Raw genomic sequence first — 16,811 nt, 5'->3', positions numbered from 1 at the left:
ATATTTATTTAATGAAAAAAAGTTTACAATAATATGTACAATAATATACACAATAATATGGTGTGTACAATAATATGGTATTTCGGCCACGTGATGACCAGGAAACGGGGTTGGCCATCAGGTGGGGTGGGGAGGGCCAGCAAGGATCAGGGGGCGAGCAAAGATGAGCAAGGACGGGGTGGGGTAAAATATACGTCGCGTACGTGCGCGATCGGGTGGCGGTGATGACGAGCAAGGCTCAGCGGATCAGCGGTTCAGCAGGGCCAGCAGGGCCAGCGGGGCCAGCAGGGCCAGCAGGGCCAGCAGGGCCAGCAGGGCCAGGGGGCGCGCCATCAGAACATACCAAATTATACTACTTTTGTTCATTTAGATATTATCGCAATCAAGCCGAGGCTTATTATAAATTTGAATCAACTGTAACAGACTCATTGGTCACCTCATTGTCGTGGATTACAGCATGTGTGGTGTACATTTTAGTCGATGATCAAGTCTTTTGGTGCACTTACATTATCTTTTAAATGTACGTAGGTAATATAAAAATATCTATTGTGGCTGGGGGGCTGGGGAAATGTACGTTAGTATGGTTACAGTACGATGTAATACATTCTACTGAACGTTTACGTCCCACAATAAATTAATATTCTCCCGATATCAGCTGAATTTACCTGATTTTACCTAAGATTCTACAGTGCCATCTATCAGGTTTTTTTTATAAAAACCTTAGAGTTTTAATGTTAATAATATCTAGTGTATTATCTTGTCATTTGGTTAGTTATTATATAAATCCTCTGAAAGTGCTCTATGATCCTAGGTATTCGGTGAAGAACATCCAAGACCCACTTTTTTTCTTTCGTTAAGCAACCATACTATCTAAACTGTGTTTTATAGTAATGCGCACTCATATTGTCCATCGTACATAGTTATAACTAAATATTATTATAGTTAAATGATATTGTGTCAACAATATCACAGCACAAGCACAATATATTGTATTCAATACACAAATCCCTTTAATATAATACTTGAAAGCTAATAAGAAATATATATACATTTGGGCATACAACTCATTTATTGTTTGAAAAATTAGTATTTTATACTGGTCAATCATGTAAACAATTAAACAATATTCCACGTTGGCATAAAACTATCTATTGTAAATCTCTATAGGTCTACTAATTTAATTAAACATTTAAGCTATAGTAGCCAGTAGGTAAAATTTTAAACTATGTATGAATATCATCATAATATATTGTGTAAAAAACGAAATCCTAATGACCATAAGTCGTCTATAACGAATGAAAATCACACATAAATACATTAATATCAATCGCTTATTATTCAAAAATAGTAAAAAAAAAAATGTCTTTAACCAATAAGCTATATGTAACTATAATTAGGAAATGTCTGAGTAAGTTTTGATGTTTGTAGTTGAACCTTATTATAAGGCATATACTATTACTTATAGACATTAGACGTAGCCACGTAGGTAACAGTTGTCATCAGTCACACTTATATATTAATTTATTATTATTTTTAATTATATATTAAATAATCCCAACAATATATTCAATTAAGATATAAGGAATTGTTGGTGCTATAACCTGTAGTAAAATATATCACACTTTCTAGTGCCACCTGCTTACACGTGCACAATTTAAATAATAATTGATAATAGCAGTCAGTCTTGTAGTCACGTTTAACAAGATATTCAAATATGTATATGTACTATTAATGTAATACTTGATAATATGATAATATTTTAGTGTCAATGTAATATTATAAAGTATGAACAATAATCAATTATGATCAACACGTATTTCTTCAAAAAGGATTTTCGCAACAAAATTGCTAATCAATTTAAAACAATACTCTGAAATTAAAAAGTACCTTACTCGTTACAACAGTTCTATGGTTAATAAATACATAACCAAATTATTACTAATATTTTAGCACTACATTATAATGAATTTCATTAAGTTGTCTTGAATAAGTTTTACATGATTTTTTACTGTAATACGAGAATACGCGATAGATGACGAGAACAAAACCTATAGGTATTGTAAGTTCCGTATTTATATACGTTTTAGTAATAGACACTGTCGGTAAATAATTTAAAAAAAAAAAACAATTTTAGTTTTCTATAAATAACTTAGCACACAAAAATTATATATTTAATTCATAAACATATTTATAACTGTATATTTTAACTTACCTATGAAGGGACCTTTGGTATTTTAGACAGTTGTCGTGATCAATACTAGTGGAACACACGTGGAGGCGACATGTTACATGCATGTTTGCTAATTGTTTTCTACAAGTATTTCTATCCAGCTGTTCAGCACATTTAAACCGAATACATTGAAAATAAATCGTTGTAATTAATTTAGAATATATTATTTTTGGTTAAAAATCAAATACCTACCCTAAAACTAAATATAAAGTGTATTCAACTTTCAAACATTTAATTTTGCAAGTGACATTGACTAAATCGAACCCAGTTCGTGCCGAAATAATCTACTACACCATACGCCCAATAAATGGAAATATTATTTTTATAATATATTTTGCTTTGGTAAATAATGTAACAGGATTTAGAGTGAATTCCGAAGCGAATCTATAAATTTTTTTGAAATTTTGTGTGACTTAAAATAAATTCGGTATCAGAATAATATAATATGTTAATGTCGCGCGTTCGCATTTTATATCACAGTCTGAATATAAAATATGTGTGTTAGTACCTAGGTGTATGAAAATATCTCGTAAACCGTAACATAAATATTTTGTAGAAAATAAGAAAAAAATTCGATGTGTGTAAGGTAAAAAAAAAACTAATTTCCGTAGGTGTACCGTATACCTCTTATCCAAAAATATGCTAACAGCAGACTTAAACGATTTTTTTCTTCATTATTCTGTATTTGTATTGTCGGCTGTCGTATTGATGGCATGGTATTTATTTTGTTCAACATTTTGGGATTTCTTTTTATCGAGTATCGTGAATGGATAAACGCAATTTTTTTTCTTTCTATAACCTTAGAATCGTTCCTTTTTATGTTTTAGAAATATATATTAGGCGCGTGAAAAATAACTACATTTTTCCGATTCATCAAGAGTCAACTTTTAGAACCTTTGATACCATATTATTATTATGCAATAATGTAGTAATGTCATATTGCCATTGTTGGACAGTGGCGCGCACAGAAGATTTTTTTTACCCAAAGAAGGTTTTGCATCTGCAGTAAATATATATAACACTCCTCTCCTCAACGTCCACTATATTTTTACACGCTACTCAAATCTTTGCTCATATATTTTTTCTACTTTATTCATTCGTAGTTGGCATGTATAATAAGGGTATATTGTTCAAATATTTTATCCATTATAGCAATAATCAACCATGCATGGCTTATATTCTATCCTTGCACTAAAATAAAAAAAAATATATATTAAACAAAGACTATCGATACTATTTATGTTTAATTTTATTAAATTATACAGAACAGTTCACGAGTTACGCTGACTCCCATTATTTCATTTAATAATACATTTAATCAAATTATAATATTAAATAACACTGCACGAGTATAATTCACAATTTTATTGAAAAAAAAAAATATTAGCATTTTGATTTCGGTACATTATTACTTACCTATTTGCACAAACTATGATAAACTATTGTACATTAATATTGTATACCTATAATATAACTAAATGTGAAAAGTATAAAAATATCCAAAGAGCTCTACGTAATATTTTACTAGGTTGTTTTGTCGTTAGTAAATAAAAAAGGTGTTTATACCATTGCACATAGTACAAATATAAATGATTTGCAATTTAAAGTCAACTACCTCTTGAACTCGATTGGTTTTATTTCCAACCTAACCCAAGTCTTGTATATACATTGGTAATATGCAATTGAAACCAGTATAATAGCGACTGAATTTTATGTACATATGTTTCTCTTAAATGGATTCACTGAGAGTAATATAATATTATATTGTGTTACTATGTTAAAACTTTCTGGGTTGTCAGTGGCCACATTAATTCTATGTACCATATGTCAACCAGATAATCTGGAAATACAAACTTCAACTCCAGTGTAAGTAATACATATCGTTCCAAGTTCCTACGGACATAAATATTTTATAATACGCCAACCATTTTGGCATTTTTTTTTTTTTTAATGACACGTACTTTTAAAATATGATTTTTTAAACGCTCGGATAAATTATTTCATATAACGTTTCGGGAAAGAAGGTTTATGACTCATTATCCAAACCCCTATAATATATGCAACACTGCTGTTAGGTGTTAGTATGTTATACGAATTAATACAAATACGGTTTTGAATGATGTTACAGATTTCAATTACATACTCTGCATCATTTAGACAGAAACGCTTTTTAAATAATAGCGTGAAATGAAAATATTTATCAAACAAAAATTAATTAATTTTGTTCGATTTTTACACCAAACTATAACTCGGTACGCTTAATGTATTAAGCAGCAAAATGTAGTGCGAGTGACATTTTTGACCCATTTTATTACACATATTAGTATTGGTTAAATCGTTTATTGATTATTATAGATATAATGTGTGTCATTTTTGTTGATATAATACACCATATCAACCCCCCCCCCTCGCCCCCTTTCACAAGTAGGTATCGGTCAGTAGATTAGTGGAAAAGCATTATAATTAAGGTAGCAACTAAAATATTATAAACTATTAATTTTCAAATTTTATAGAAATACGGAAAATTGGAAAAACCGGCACCGACACCCTTAATGTAGAATTCGTATCATCCTTAAATATTTTATATTTAATCCGTTAGTATTTATTTATTTAATTTTTTAAGATTCGAAATGAATAAATGATGGTCCAGTATATGCTATTAAATAAAATCTTATGAAAATTATAGTTATAAATCTAATTTTAACTTGACTTACTAAAAAAAATAATGAAAAAAAATTGTGCTATTAAAATGTTATATATTATGTATTTTTTTCTGAACTACGTTTTTCGTTTAGATTATAGCAGTACAGAATGAAATAGAAACATATACATCGAAGAATAATAAATAACGATTTCTAGTAAATAAAATTAGTAGTTCACAACCACAAAATGTATAAGGTCGATACAATATTATTATATATATATATATATTTTTTTTTTTTTTTATTGAACTTAAGCACGGCGACTATGGCCATTAGCTGTTGTAGGGATTATGAACTGTGGTTTGTAAAGTTGGTAAGGTAAAGTGTTGTTACGGTACGTCAGCAAACACGTGTATGTGTGACAAAGTTTTTACTACAACGAACCCGGGTGGTCACCCATCCGGGAACTAGCAGCAGCGGATGTTACTTACTCTTAGTCGCATTGCGCGACTGGTCGCAAATAACGCTCCATGCCAAGCAAAATTATATATTTTAATCTTAAAAAGTACAATATAAAAGTGAATATGAAAATTAATTTAATTTATAATTTATAAAACTATAATGTTCTTGAAATTTTCGAAATAATAATAAATTGGTTGGTACAATATTATATAGTTGTGTGAAATTATTCATAATCAGAAGAAATAACTTTGATATTTTGTGGACACATTTGTTGACTGAATAACAACTTGTAGTTCTTTAAATTAAGTTTGATATCTTTTAAACTTAACTTTCCTTTGATATTGTGTAATATGTATCATTATACCCCACAACTAATTTAATAAATTTTTACTGTGAAACTCATAACAAGGCTCTTGGATGCCTATTTTGGTTACTCGTTAGAACATACATTTTTGGCATAAAATGTGTAGGTTTATTCGTACTTAAATAATGATAAATATTTCAAATGTTTTTATTTGTAGATATCTTTCTATATCTATATTATACATATTGTTATACACTTATACACAAATAGTCCAACACAAAATAGTGTGATTGCGTGAATGTATTGAATAAATATACTATACAAGTTTAAAATTTAAATATTGTATTACCTGCGTGATAAGTGAGAACACACTATAATTATACCAACACTATTGGTGGATAATAAATAAAGTTAACTCATGACAAATGATCGATCAACTTACTGTCTCCGTATTAACTTAATCATCGAAACTAATTGATACACAAGTTACAGCTTAAAAAAATAATAATAATAAAATATAAATGTCTCTATCAGTGAAAAATTATTTCATATTTCATAAGATCATAACTACCTAGCCAAAAATATATTATTGGAACATAACTAACTCATAAAAATTAATGTACAGAGAGAGACATCGTAGAACTGTTTTATTATAGGTACCTACTATAAAATATAAATCTTAACATACGATATATATCAAAGAATATTAAAATGAAGATTATTTTTCTTTATTTTAAATAATAATTACGTGGTGATATTTCATAAAAAAAATAATTTCCAATTCATTATCAGATAAAATAATTTAGTAATCCTAAAGATTAAATATTTAAGCCACGCAAATTCGTTTAAAATTTAAATGGCTCTTCATAAGAATTTATTTCCCTCAATTTAATACCTCAGATATTTAGAAATCTTTATATTTTGTAATATTCCTCACCGTCTAATAGAAATGGGATTTGAACTTATTACATTCAAATAATCAATTTTAATATTTTATAGTACTTTTAAAATCGGGTATCAAAAGAAAACATAAATCAAACAGCTGTATACATTTCACTCTTTTATATCAAATTATGTCATACGAATATACTATCCTTAGGTATTTCATAGATACGAATCGACACTCAAAATAATTTTTCAGGTCAAAAATCGTTTTTTCATATTTATTAAATTTGAAAATTAAATAAGGATTTTATAAGAACAAACTAATTAAATTATCAATGCTTTAAAAACCCCTAAGCCCTTGGATAGTAAAAATGTACGTTAACACAGTAATCCAATTGTAATATTATATTAGAGTCTAATATATGACACTGTGGCACTTTATTCTTTAATGACATCATCTATACAATTCTTTCTTTTTTTTCACTACACATTTAGAGGGAAAAAATAATAAACGGTTTATTTCATTCAAATAAGCACTTAGATGAGTGTTCGTAAAATGTCCAAATTAAAATGGTATTATAAAATACCTAGTACCAATAAATAGGCAGTAACAGGAAGACCTGACAAATTAAATAACTTTTCTTTTAGTCAATATTTTTTAATCTGTATTTTTTGTGTATATATATCATTTACAGACGCTTGCGTTGCACGTTTAGTAACTTTTTGTATTTTTATTTTTAATCGCTGAAAACGAAAAATTTTAAATCTAATATAAACATTTTTTGAAAAATTCAAAATTGCCAATTTGTGAATATGGGTTTTAGAAAAATGTCGAGTGTAAGAAAAAATGTATTTAAATCATGTAGTTTTTTCTTTACATTTTTCTTTACTGTTTTTCAATTTTAACTCGATATAAATATCTTAGACCTGTATGAATAAGTTCGTAGTAAATTTTTCACGCTTGAAATTAATCTAAATATTTCGGAAATGAAATGTGTGCATATTACATAGTAAATACAAATATACCTACACGTGATGTTGAAAAGTTGGAAGTCCCAACCGATAATATTAAATAACTACTAAGTACCAACAAATGATAACTAGAAAACGTTATTTCGTTTTTTTTTTTTTTTTCATGTTACTATGTCTTTCCAATATTTTAAATGAAACATACCTACTCATATTTCAAATTATTTTAATCACTTAAATTCGTAGACGAAAATCCATTAAAATTTCAGAGGGGCTAACATTTTAAACATCAATGTGGCGTCCATCAACAAAATTCTCCTCCTGATTTCCTCCAATGCACTTTATGAAAACCATTTTATATACATACATCAATTTAAATCAATGAAATATTGTAACTACACTAATGAGTAATGAGTAATTACTAAAAAAAAAAAAAAATGTTAAGGTCATATAATATATTATGTTTAAAAAATAAAAAAACTAAAACAGCTGGTATCCCAATGTATAAATAAAGAATAGAATTTTGAATAGTGATTGAAATTCCCAGAGAACTGAAAAGAATTGGTCGTTTAGTAAAGGATTAGGTATGTAAAATTATTTTATACTTTAAGCTCATCAATAAAATATACATTATAATCGCATAAAATGATTTGAATTGATATCCATACATTGAATGAAGAACTAATGGATATCTAAAATTGATAACTATATAACTACATAAATATAGCTAACAATAATACAGTTATTAATGTACTTAGAAACGTAGATAATTACAATTTTAATTAACATTGTTTTCTAGTGTAAATATTTATATTATTTTAATTTGTTTTATATATTTGATTCATTGTTGAAATATCTTTAATTAGGTAATGCATTTTCAAATGTATTGTAATGGTTGTTAAATTTGTAATTACTTAAAAAAACAACTGTTGATAAATACATATTTTAGTGTGAATAAAAGAATACTGAAATAGTAAAATGTATCTACTCGTTAATTCATCACTATGTTTTTGGCGTTTTTTGTAGGTTCTTCAGTACTTTTCATCGGTGTCTCTTTAAAGATTATTATTCGACCAAGCTACGCTGAAGATAACGTAGAATACGATTCCAATTTCATCTAGAAATATCCATTGTAAGTACTACTTCAACCAATATTATACACTTTAATAAACTATGATAAATATAAATTGTGTAATATTTTAAAATGGTCTATTGATAAGAATGACAAATCTCTAGGACTGTTGATTTTATTTGAGTGACAACTAAATAGTCGTTGAATAAAATATGTTTATAGTACTTTTAACTGTTTTATATAATATATAAAGAATGATTAATGCTAGGCAATACCACTTTATTATTTTATCTTTGAAATCTTAAAAGCACTTAACTACACACTGATTTTAACTAACACATTCTACACAACAAATGTATCTAGTTCTATTGTTAAAAAAATAGTCCAATTATATTTTTTACTAAGTGCCTATCTATTGATAATATTTATCTTTTTAATCCTTATTTCATCAACGTATTGAACTTAAAATATAATAAAATATATTACACACTACCTACGCCGAATCATACGAAAACGAGCAATACACCATTACATACAATGTGAGACATTATTTTTGTTTTGTTCTTTTTTTATCCATTTCGCCTGATAACTAAAATTTAAACTATAATATTTGGAACTATCAATGTCAAGAATAAAATAGTTTTGCCCAACTTAATGGAGTGAAAAGTAAACCAAACTAACGGGTAAAAAACTGAGGTATCAACCATATATTATATTTACCATTTAAATATTAAGAGCGACTGCGAGATAATATTGTTTTATTTAAAAATTGTACTAATTATTTAAAGAAAAAACAAAAATTGACTCAAATAAATAAAAAATATAAATATAATTTATGTTATTGTTTACCTATAATACCAGGGATGATGAACCTTTCTGTAACCGTGTGTCAAATAAAAAAGTTGGTCGGATTTTATTAGCCCCGCGTGACACAGCATAAAAATATTTTCTAACTATGGTAAAAATATTCACAGGAAAATAATAGTAAGTTGCCAAAATATTTTAAAAAGTTGCATAAATAATTAGGAAATATTTTAGTTATATTCTTTGGCCAAGAAGTTCATATTTTTGAAAAAATTTTTTAAAAAACATTGACAAAACATTTTAATCATATATTTTTAAAAAACATTTTTATGCAATCATAATAATATATGTTATATAGTAGGTACAATATTTTATTATAATGAGAAAAAAATATTTATAAAATATTTTTAGTCAAATATTCATTATTCAAGCACTTTAAAATATTCACAAAATATTATCATTTCCCAAATACTGTGTGGGAACTAATTTGATAACTCTTTTTTTAAAAATAAAAATTCATTCATCCATAGCTATTGAACGATAAAAATACAAGTTGGGTGTGTCACTAAAATAGCGAGCGCGTGTCATAGGTTTGCCACCTCTTATCTAAATAATAGTTTTAAATTATGTTTTCCGTCATTGATTAACATTATTTAATTATAAACATATTTTAATTTAATTAATGCAATTAATCAAAATAAAAATATAGTGTATATTATACAAATTAGTAATTTGAGAGCGGGATACTTATAAGGATACAGCCAGTACTTATAAGGATGTTTTATTTTTTTCAAATTTACTTATAAATACCTTTTTGTTTGGACTGTGGTAGAGATGTTTCATGGACCTACTGTTGGAGAGGCGAGGTACGTATTTAAAGATTAACGTTACAGATTACTGACTACAGGCATGGAATTGATTTGGCTTCTACCACTGTAAGTTCAATTATAGCTTGAAAATAAAAAGTATAGATCGTTGATTTAAATAATAAATTCCTTTTTATGACCACAGAGCACCTATAATCCTTAGCGTATAATTGCTTAAATACCATCCTAGCATAGTCTAATGTTATGACGCGACAATACAGTCTAACTATTATTGGTTTGTATAATAATATTTCGTAAGCTAATCTAGTTTTAAATTTCCAGACAAGTAATGCATGGTTTTGTAGCTTGCATTTTAGTTTTTATAGTGCATTTTAGTTTTTAATCGAATTAAATATCTATATTGATGAGCTGGGATTGTAGATTACTAATACACTAAGTCACTAAGTAAAACCGAATAGCAAATACAATAAAGTTTTTCAATTTCTATAGAAATAAATATACATTTTTTTTCAATTTTCGGTTGATTGAAATGAAATTAGCAATATGTTTATAGTTTTAAACCTTTCTTATTGATATTTTACAAATGAAATCACTCGATTTTGTTATCACTCAGCAACAGTTTCATATAAAAATATGTGTTTGTATAAGTATGTTATATTTTTATGAAAATATGATTTATGTACTTATTAGCTACGTATTTCTGTATCATCAGTGCTTTTCAAAAAGTCCGTAATCGTAATAAGTTATGTTTTCAGTAGGTCGTCAGGTAGGTACTTCATTAAACGATTAGACTTTGAATGTGTAATTTTGAATTTGATTGAATTATTCGAGTTTTGATTTTTAAAAAATGTGTTTAGGTCCCAACATTAGATGTAATTGTTTTTTGTTTTTTTTTTTTGTTCAATCGCTAGTAAAAACTTAAAGATTATTTATTTTTGATCATAATAAAATTATTTTTAACCTAGTCAATTTTTTACTATAGCACTTAAAATAGACTTCCTAACGTGTAAATAAAAACCTATCTCTTTATTTATAATTTTTAATTTTATGTAATAATTCATTATTATGCCCATAGAGTCATGATAATTTAGTTGCTGCATATATAGAGTACCCCAATTCCTAATACGTGATTATTTTGTTTTAAAAGTCACTAAAAAACGACCTTTAGAACTAGAGACTATTAAAATGGATCATTATTTCTAATATAGACACTAATGGAAATATATTGATGAAAGCTTGCGAGCTCGAGAGCCATAATCATTAAAATTCAATAAAGTTAATGAGGCGTCAAATGTATTAGAAAGACAGGTCCAAGAAAAATGATTGCGTACATTTTTCCAGCAAACAACGTAACTAAAAATATCCATGACATGCATTGATAAATTATATGAAAGAGTTTTAAACCTTGTCAAAATGTACAATTTATTATAAATTAATAAACAATATATAAAAAAAATATAATAATTTGTATTTGTTTGATTAACGACATTGTTCGTGAAAAAATAACATTGTAAAAGAATAAACAATTGAGAGATCTATGCGTAGCGTGTCTTATAATAATATATATCATTTTATTCGTATATTATATTGAAACGTCGTAGACCGCGTACTAAGACGTTGTTTAAATATACGTAGGTACCTATAATGGAAAAATCGAATAAATTTTTTTTTTTTTATTGATCGTGATACCCAGCAACTATGGCCATTAGCTGGTTTTTTTTTGTCTGTAGGGGAGGAATTGTAGGTTAGTAATAACGTGTGTTCTGGGTATGGCAGATTTTTTAGTGGGCACCCGTGGGTATCTGCCATGCTGGGTTGGGAGATGGTGGCACTTCTCTCCGGACACCGTGACTTGCCCGAAGAAAAATACCGCCAGTGAACCGATGTTTGAACCAGCGCCTGTGTGCGTCACAACCGACGCCTTAGTACGCTCGGCCACTCCGTCCCCCGAATAAAATTGATAATATTATTTAAAATTGATGTACACGCCACACACGACACCTGCAGAGCCCTACTTAGGCATTTTGGGGTACGGGGCTATTTTTTTGGTGGGGCCCCTTAACTTAAATATTAATTCAGTTTATTTTTTGCTATTGTGTTTTTTTTATAATAATTTTTTATTTTAAGGTTACAAATAATTGATACCATAAGTCTTTAAGTAATTTTATTATTTAATACTGATCGATTTAAATAAATCGTACACGACAGGGGATGCAGCCTCCTAGCCACTCCCTTTATAAGTAGGGCTCTGCATGACACTCAACGGTTTCAGAGGCACGTGCGCCATGTTGAGCATATAAGTGTTATTATAATATAATAATATTATGTATTATATTATATTGTCTGAACCAGAATGTGGTAAATTACACTTCTTAACATATACCAGGTACCTACGCATATTATATTATTATTGTAAGTACCTACGTTTAGCGTGTTTACGATTTTATTTTGCTACAATCGAAGAAGGTTTACGTGAAACCAACTGTAGCCATAAAATGAGTGTATCAAATGACTATCCGCGGTATATTTAACTATTGTGGAATTTCAATGCATCTGCGTAATAATAATAATAAATATCTCTAATCACGCTTAGTCTGGGAAGACTCGCGCCGAGGGTTGAGTCGAAACTATGTGCAAACAGGCGAGTAGACAACACTAATGATGCACAAATTTCACAAACTAAATCGTTCTACTTACGCATTACGAGAATGTCAAATTAAGTTTATGTCCGTCACGTCACGTCTAATATTATTATATATTATAGAATTTAGTCGATTTGAATAAATGCATTTTTACTCCTCGTGTGCGCGTGTAATCGAATAAGTCGGAGTGGGTCAGCTTAAAATACAATATTATAATATATTATGATGGTTATTGAGTAAAAAACAACCACAGAGCCGATCAGTAGCGTGCTCACGAGGTGGATGGGGGGGGGGGGGGGGGGTGTCATTAGCCCCCCGCTTGTATTTGTCATGTATAATAAATGATAAAGCAAGTAAAGTATATTTATACTGTTTAATAGCTGCATGGTGTAAGAATAGTCAAAAATTCATATCTCCCTCCCCCCTTTTCTTAAAAGCCGAGCACTCCACTGCAGCTACGGTATAATTGTCATGATGACAACAGGTCAAACCTGCGTGTAAGACGTTTTTCGTCGTACATATTCGATGATGTATGATTATTACACAAAAAAATTATTTTTAGGCACTAAATAACAAAAAAAAAATCTCTCAGTCTGCTGATAATTGGGGGGGGGGGGGGGGGGTGACTTTTTTTATAGATTTACCATGAAAAAAACTCTACGTTTTACGTCCAGTATATTATGATTTTTTCGGTCTTATCGCGCTGCAATATTTAGTTGGGGCAGTTGGGGAGCATATTATACTCGGAGACTAGAGAAAAAAATTACGTGGCGAGTAACACTAATTCAGACTAGATATCTAATAATATATAATACAATACAGTGTGGGGAAAGTTCCTTCTTAAAAGGATCTCATTCCGTTCCCCGTTCATTTCTTAATATATGAACTCTTTTCAGATCCTTGTTCCTTATTCACAAAGGCAAACTCCAAATCTATAATGTCTCTAAAAAAAAGAACTCGTTCCAATCTTCGTTCATTTTCAACCAAGTTCTTTACAAAATAACTGTTTTAGAATAATGTTTTTGTTATTTATAATGTTAGGCAAGAGCAACGATCAATGAAGTAAAGGTAAATCAACCAAAAATACCTTATTAAACTTATTAACACGTAGAAACAAAGAAAATTATATTACAATTTGAAATATGTTTTTAAAATTCAAAGGAACTGTGATTATCGTTTAGGTTTCTAAAAAAACGAATTCGTTAATTTTCTTTTTTCTTTATTTTTAAAGGAATCAATTCCAAGCTACGTCCTTACAAAAAGAACTCATTCCAGGAAACCGTTTCCTTTTGGAACGAGTTCCTTCTCAACACTGATATAATAGTGTAATACCTATGATTATTAATATATTGTACCACGTACAAACAGACATTAATCGATTATTTTGTTCTTGAGTGAAAACTATATACGCAACAGTACGGTATTATTAGGTGTGTATGTGTGATGCACAATAAATGGGTATATCGATTACTGGCCAATTTGAAATATTGAAATATATTGCTCAGTATCGATTTATGCGTAGCGCCTTTTATTTATGCGTCACGAAAACTTATATTATGTTTTTAACCGTACGGCTACGCACAGTCATTTCTGCGCAGCAATAGTTATAGTGCGTAGTCGTTATTATAGACGTTCGTAGTTTTGCAGGACTTGTAATAAACATGATTTATCAATACTGTAAAACGTTATAAATTATAGAATACATTTTGTCACTCGACATGAGAACGAAATATCCAAAGGAGGATTTATGGTATTTGTGGATATGGACGTCGTGGAAACTTCTTATAATGGACCGTCACTTTTTCAAAGATCCCGCAGTTTAACTTGCATGAGCTCGGATGGGGTGTATTGGTGTGTACAAGGAAACAGATTAATAGACTTAAAAATCGTTTAAATTTATGCAGAAATGCCACTTTTATGTGCACGGCGAATTTCGGACAAAACTAATGAGACAAACGTGATTTTCGGTTTCAGTCCATACATAAACTTCAAATACTTATTGAAGTCAGTGAAAACTAAAACAATAAATTGTCTTTATAACAAGCTGGTTAAACAGCTGGTTGTCTTGTTTAGTATTTTTATACGATATAATATAATATTATATTATATTATTTATATTATATTATCGTTTACCTTAGTACAATTATTTATTGTTACAATATAATATCAAAAGGAAAATACAGAAATTGAGAAAATAGTCAACTGCTGTATTTTACAGACTTAAAAACCAATAGTATGTCAGACTGTAGTAAACTTGTAAACTATCGATATTTGTGTAAATTAATCTGCCACTTCGTTATCAAATATTATAAAAGTAGCTGCTTATAAACTATAAGCTCATATGCTTAAAATATATAGGAACATAAGAAATAATTTATATTTTTCAAATCGTAATCTATTACAATAATTATGGTCATAGGTTAGAATTGTAATGGTTTAATTTAATGATTTATTTTTCAATTAACTGTATTTGCATTTATAATAATAAATTCAACCGACTAGTCAAACCAATAGTTGTAAAAATAAGTGTTTGCATTTTGTTATTTTAAATATTATATAAAAGATATCCATTATATTTAAAATAAAATTTTTAGTTCGTCCTACAAAATAATTTTAACTTAAATGAAACCATGTTATAATAATATGTAAGTTTAACCACCTCAATAAAAAAATTCTCACCTGTAACATTAAATAGCTAACGAAATTTGAAACGGAACGAATATCTCATCCGTTTGATTGAGAAAGTACAAAGGAAAATATTATGTTACATCGTATAACATAATGGATTTTAAAAACAAACAAATTATTACTTAATATGTTTAAAATATAGGTATACCAGTGTATAATATTTGATGGAATTTTATCAATAACTATTTTTTTTAATTTTAAGCTTACTACATATTTTTTACTATTATTTATATCTACTGCATTTAAGAAAAAAATTAACATCTAAAAAATAAATATTATCTTTATTATAATATTGTGAGTGGATTCGAGAACAGTATTTAATTTCTGGGCATTTTTCAAGTGATTTACGCTCAGGGCTGATATAATCTAAAGTTATTTAAAGTGTCTCTAAGCCTTAAGGTGGAAACTCTAAGAAACATTTCATGGGCACAAAATCAAAAGATTTTATCTCAAAATATCAAATTGTTCAGGAGAGCAATTTTAAACTTCAAACTGTAATACATAATATCTTTATTCGTAATGAATGACTTAATGACTGTCAAATCTAAAAACTACCTAGCAATATATTTTGTCCTTGAAATTTATTTTTATTCCAAGCAAAACATAATGTAAAAAAAGGTGGATAAGTGGATATCGCTCTGCTGTACAGTAGGTTACAAGTGATTCACTGTAATGGATGGTGTTAAATTTGAATTCAATGATATAATATCATTGTATTAGAAAAACGATTCTGAGTGAAAACGGTCAGTCAGCCTATGATATTATTAAGTATATTTGATGATATTATTGTGAATAAAGTAATTTATATAATATAACCTATTTACGTGGAGCCTTGTTTTAAATTTTCAATCCTTAGCTATAAAAGTTGAACATTTTATAAATGTTTAACTACAAAATAATTATTAAATTTTAAATTTGATACATTTTGTCAAAATTTGAACTTTAAATGCTTATAAAAAAAAATCGTGCCTATGTATTTTTAATATTTTTCAACTGCTATTAGAACAATATATCAGGAGCCTTTTATTAAATTTTCACATTTTTTTACCCAACAGATATAATTTTATTGATACTTATAGAAAAAAATACTAATAAAATTGGAAACTGAAAATGTTTCTAAACACTTCAAAACAAATCAAAATATTTTTAAAATTTTATCGTATATAGAAAATGCAAATATAAACAACCAGTGAAATTTTCATGTACATATATGAAATTGTAATACATGAAATGTTCATTTGTTTTAGAGTTACGCTAAAAACAAAAATCGATTTTCTCAAAAACAG

Source organism: Metopolophium dirhodum, unplaced genomic scaffold (assembly GCF_019925205.1).
Source record: "Metopolophium dirhodum isolate CAU unplaced genomic scaffold, ASM1992520v1 scaffold8, whole genome shotgun sequence".
Classification (NCBI taxonomy): Eukaryota; Metazoa; Arthropoda; class Insecta; order Hemiptera; family Aphididae; genus Metopolophium; species Metopolophium dirhodum.
This window is presented reverse-complemented; position numbering follows the sequence as displayed.